Here is a 6000-nt window from a genome sequence, read left to right on the forward strand (position 1 = left end):
CCTTTCCATGGCAAGCTCATGTAGGGTTTCACCGTTGTCAATGGCTACCTCCCATCCTCTCAGTGAAAATGTTCCCATGCTCTGTCCCAGCATATGGCTAATCAGCTGTCGGTTCTCGGTCAGGCCGAAATAAAATCCATCGATCCTTTTGCGTCTGTCACTAACGCCCTGCCTGCTAGGAGTTTGAAGCACGTCACAGTCATTCAATCATTGAATCCTACTCAGAATACCACAGACAAGGTTAGACCTTCCGGATTCTCTTGAATGCCGCCATCAGTTCTCGCCTATACCACGAAGACTCTGATCTCATGGAATGGCTGGCTCGTTTGTCAGGCGAGCACTCGGTTGTCAGGCGATCAACCATGCATCGTGTATCAGGAATCCAAGAGATATTCACTAGAGCTTTGATTGCTTGTAGAACAAGAGTGGTTGTCAGTCACTTTGTTCATGAGTGAGAATGATGATGAGTGTCACGGATCATCACCTTCATCAAGTTGAAGAACAAGTGATATCTTGGACAAAGAACAAGCGGAATTGAATAGAAGAACAATAGTAATTGCATTAATACTCGAGGTACAGCAGAGCTCCACACCTTAATCTATGGTGTGTAGAAACTCCACTGTTGAAAATACATAAGAACAAGGTCTAGGCATGGCCGTGAGGCCAGCCTCCCAGTGATCAAAGGATTCAAAGACCTAAAGATGATCTAAGATCCCCAGATGAAAATACAATAGTAAAAGGTCCTACTTATAGAAAACTAGTAGCCTAAGGTGTACAGAGATGAGTAAATGACATAAAAATCCACTTCCGGGCCCACTTGGTGTGTGCTTGGACTGAGCAATGAAGCATTTTTTGTGTAGAGACTCCTCTTGGAGTTAAACGCCAGCTTTGGTGCCAGTTTGGGCGTTTAACTCCCATTTTGGTGCCAGTTCCGGCGTTTAACGCTGGAATTTCTTGAGGTGACTTTGAACGCCGGTTTGGGCCATCAAATCTTGGGCAAAGTATGGACTATCATATATTGCTGGAAAGCCCAGGATGTCTACTTTCCAACGCCGTTGAGAGCGCGCCAATTGGGCTTTTGTAGCTCCAGAAAATCCACATCGAGTGCAGAGAGGTCAGAATCCAACAGCATCTGCAGTCCTTTTGAGTCTCTGGATCAGATTTTTGCTCAGATCCCTCAATTTCAGCCAGAAAATACCTGAAATCACAGAAAAACACACAAACTCATAGTAAAGTCCAGAAAAGTGAATTTTAACTAAAAACTAATAAAAATATAATAAAAACTAACTAAAAGATACTAAAAACATACTAAAAACAATGCCAAAAAGCGTAAAAATTATCCGCTCATCAACCGTCCACATAGAGATTCCATTCTGTGAGGGTTTCCTCAACATCTGTGAATTCTGCGATAAAGTCGGCCAGATACTGTGATTTGATGGCCGTCCGAGCTTCATATTGGAGGTCGAATTCTGACAGCTCAACTGCCCATTGTAAAATTCTGCCTGCTAAATTTGTTTTCTGCAATATTCCTTTTAGGGGCTGGTTAGTTCGAACCTTAATGGTGTGAGCCTGGAAGTAAGGGCGGAGTCGTCGGGATGTTAGAATGAGAGTATAGGCGAATCTTTCTATTTTCTGGTAGTTCAGCTCGGATCCTTGTAGTGCTTTGCTGATGAAGTATACGGGTTGTTGTCCATTCTCGTCTTCTCTGACTAGTGCTGAGGCTATTGACCGGCTTCCTACTGCGAGATATAATATGAGTGGTTCTCCTTCTCGTGGTCGAGATAGGATAGGTGGCCGTCCTTAGAACTTTTTAAAGTATTGGAAGGCTTGTTCACATTCTGTTGTCCATTCGAACTATTTTCCCTTTCTTAAAGTAGCATAGAAGGGGAGTGATCTTATCGCAGCTCCTGCTAGGAATCGGGATAGGGCGGCCAATCTCCCATTGAGTTGCTGTACTTCTTTTGACACAGGTTGGGCTCTTCATGTTGAGTATGGCCTGACACTTGTCTGGATTTGCTTCAATTCCTCTTTGTGTGAGCATGAAACTTAAGAAGAAAATATGGAGGAGAGTGAGGGGAGATGGATTCGGCCAAGGTATAGAAGAGGGGGTTGTGTTGTGTGAAAATGAAGTAGAATGGAAGGGTATATATAGGGAGGGGAGAGGGTGTAGTTTCGGTCATTTAGGGTGGGTTTGGGTGGGAAAGTGTTTTTGAATTTTGAAGGTGGGTGGGGTTTATGGGGAAGAGTGGATGGATGTGAGTGGTGAAGGGGGTAATTGGGAAGAGAGATTGAAGTTGTTGGGAAGTGTGTTTTGGGGAAGAGTGTTATAGGATTAGGAGGTAAGGTGGGAATATGTTAGGTGGGGATCCTGTGGGGCCCACAGATCCTGAGATGATCCTGTGTGGTCCACAGATCCTGAGGTGTCAAGGATTTACATCCCTGCACCAATTAGGCATGTAAAATGCCTTTGCATACCATTCTGGCATTTAAACGCCGAGGTGATGCATGTTCTGGGCGTTCAATGCCCATGTGTAGCATGTTTCTAGCGTTGAACGCCAGTTCCATGCTTGTTACTGGCGTTCAGCGCCAGCTTTCTGATGAGCGGATAATTTGTACCCTTTTTGGCATTGTTTTTAGTATGTTTTTAGTATCTTTTAGTTAGTTTTTATTATATTTTTATTAGTTTTTAGTTAAAATTCACTTTTCTGGACTTTACTATGAGTTTGTGTGTTTTTCTGTGATTTCAGGTATTTTCTGGCTGAAATTGAGGGATCCGAGCAAAAATCTGATTCAGAGACTGAAAAGGACTGCAGATGCTGTTGGATTCTGACCTCCCTGCACTCAAAGTGGATTTTCTGGAGCTACAGAAGCCCAATTGGCGCGCTCTCAACGGCGTTGGAAAGTAGACATCCTGGGCTTTCCAGCAATATATGATAGTCCATACTTTGCCCAAGTTTTGATGGCCCAAACCGGCGTTCAAAGTCACCCTCAGGAATTCCAGGGTTAAACGCCGAAACTGGCACCAAAATGGGAGTTAAACACCCAAACTGGCATAAAAGCTGGCGTTTAACTCCAAGAAGAGTCTCTACACGAAAATGCTTCATTGCTCAGCCCAAGCACACACCAAGTGGGCCCGGAAGTGGATTTTTATGTCATTTACTCATCTCTGTACACCCTAGGCTACTAGTTTTCTATATATAGGACCTTTTACTATTGTATTTTCATCTTTGTACATCTAGTTCTTAGATCAGATATTGGTAGCTATCTTTGAGTTTCATGCTATCTTAGATCATTTGGGAGGCTGGCCATTCGGCCATGCCTAGACCTTGTTCTTATGTATTTTCAACGGTGGAGTTTCTACACACCATAGATTAAGGTGTGGAGCTCTGCTGTACCTCGAGTATTAATGCAATTACTATTGTTCTTCTATTCAATTCCGCTTGTTCTTTGTCCAAGATATCACTTGTTCTTCAACTTGATGAATGTGATGATCCGTGACACTTATCATCATTCTCACTTATGAACAAAGTGACTGACAACCACTCTGTTCTACAAGCAACAAGGCTCTAGTGTTTATCTCTTGGATTCCTGATACACGATGCATGGTTGATCGCCTGACAACCGAGTGCTCGCCTGAAAAACGAGCCAGCCATTCCGTGAGATCAGAGTCTTCGTGGTATAGGCGAGAACTGATGGCGGCATTCAAGAGAATCTGGAAGGTCTAACCTTGTCTGTGGTATTCTGAGTAGGATTCAATGATTGAATGACTGTGACGTGCTTCAAACTCCTAGCAGGCGGGGCGTTAGTGACAGACGCAAAAGAATCACTGGATTCTATTCCGGCCTGACCGAGAACCGACAGCTGATTAGCCATATGCTGTGACAGAGCATAGGAACATTTTCACTGAGAGGATGGGGGTAGCCACTGACAACGGTGAAACCCTTGCATAAGCTTGCCATGGAAAGGAGTAAGAAGGATTGGAAGACAATAGGAAAGCAGAGAGACGGAAGGGAAGGCATCTTCATACGCTTATCTGAAGCTCTCACCAATGAATTACATAAGTATCTCTATCTTTATCTTTATGTTTTATTCATCATCTATACCATTTGAGTCTGCCTGACTAAGATTTACAAGGTGACCATAGCTTGCTTCATACCAACAATCTCCGTGGGATCGACCCTTACTCGCGTAAGGTTTATTACTTGGACGACCCAGTGCACTTGCTGGTTAGTTGTGCGAAGTTGTAGTGATCACAATTCGTGCACACAATTTTTTGGCGCCGTTGGGGGGGATTGTTCGAGTTTTGAGCAAGCTTTGGTCGGTGACATCAGTGCCAAAATCCGGCAACAGCACCAAGTTTTTGGCGCCGTTGCCGGGGATTGTTCTTGGGTATGGACAACTGACGGTTCATCTTGTTGCTTAGATTAGGTATTTTTCTTCAGAGTTCTTAAGAATGAATTCTAGAGTTTCATGATGATCTGCTGAAATCTGGCTGGCTAAGAAGCCATGTCTAATCTTATTGGACCGAGGTTTCAACTGATCATCACAATAGCTTGTTGATTTCCATCAATCTTGCCATTGGAGCAATGATCTGCTAAGGCTTGGCTGGCCATTGGCCATGTCTAGTGTTTGGACGAAGCTTTCTTTGGAAGCTTGGCTGGCTGTGAAGCCATGTCTAATTCCTGGACGGAGTCTAGACTAGCATTGCAATAATTCCTGGAATTCAAAATTGAGAATTCTGAAACCTTCATTTTCTATTTCATATAATTTTCGAAAAAAGCACAAAAAATTACAAAACCATAAAAACCAAAAAAAGATTTATGTTTCTGTTTGAGTCTAGTGTCTATCTTAAGTTGGTGTCTTGCATGCCTTGTTTATTTGATCTTGGTTCTATTTTCAAGTCATAGTACAGGGAACTGAAGATTCAGAACATGCAGCAGAGGAATACACAGAAAAAGCTGGGCGTTCAAAACGCCCAGTGAATAAGGACAAACTGGCGTTTAAACGCCAGCCAGGGTACCTGGTTGGGCGTTTAACGCCCAAAAAGGTTAGCATTTGGGTGTTAACGCCAGAATGGATACCATTCTGGGCGTTTAACGCCAGGATGGCAAAAGGGGGAAGATTTTGTTTTCAAATCAAATTTTTCAAGTTTTCAAAGTTTTCAAAATCAAATCTTTTCAAATAAAATTTTTCAATCAAATGTTTTCAAAATCAATTTCTTCCTTTCAAAGATACTTCTAACAATTAATGATTTGATGAACATCTCAAGTTTATTGCCTTTTCTGAGAAAGGTTTAATGTTTTGAATCATATCTTTTCTTGTTAGGCAAGTCATTAAATTTTTTTTTAAAATCATATCTTTAAAAATTGTTTTCAAATCAAATCTTTTAAAATTGTTTTCAAATCATATTTTTTCAATCATATCTTTTCAAACTAATTTTCAATCATATCTTTTGGTTTCTTTAATTTCAAAATCTTTTCAAAAAAATTACTTGATCTCTTTCTCACTCTTGATTTTCGAAAATCAATTAAAGTTTTTCAAAAATGTTTTCAAAATATTTCACTTGATTTTCGAAAATTTCTTCCTCTCTTCTCACATCCTTCTATTTATGGAGTACCACTCCTTCTCAATGCAACAATTCGAACTCTATCTGTTAAGTTCGAATTCTTCTACCTCTTCCTTCTATTTTTCTTTTCCTCTGACACCTCAAGGATCTCTATACTGTGACATAGAGGATTCCACATTTTCTTGTTCTCTTCTCTTTCATATGAGCAGGAGCAAAGACAAAGGCATTCTTGTTGAAGCTGACCCTGAACCTGAAAGGACCTTGAAGCGAAAGCTAAGAGAAGCTAAGGCACAACTCTCTGTAGATGACCTAACCAAATTCTCAAAGAAGAAGACATGGCAGCCGAAAACAACAACAATGCCAACAATGCAAGGAAGGTGCTGGGTGACTTTACTGCACCTACTCCCGACTTCTATGGGAGAAGCATCTCTATC

The sequence above is a fragment of the Arachis stenosperma genome, chromosome 10 (genome assembly GCF_014773155.1).
Source record: "Arachis stenosperma cultivar V10309 chromosome 10, arast.V10309.gnm1.PFL2, whole genome shotgun sequence".
NCBI lineage: Eukaryota > Viridiplantae > Streptophyta > Magnoliopsida > Fabales > Fabaceae > Arachis > Arachis stenosperma.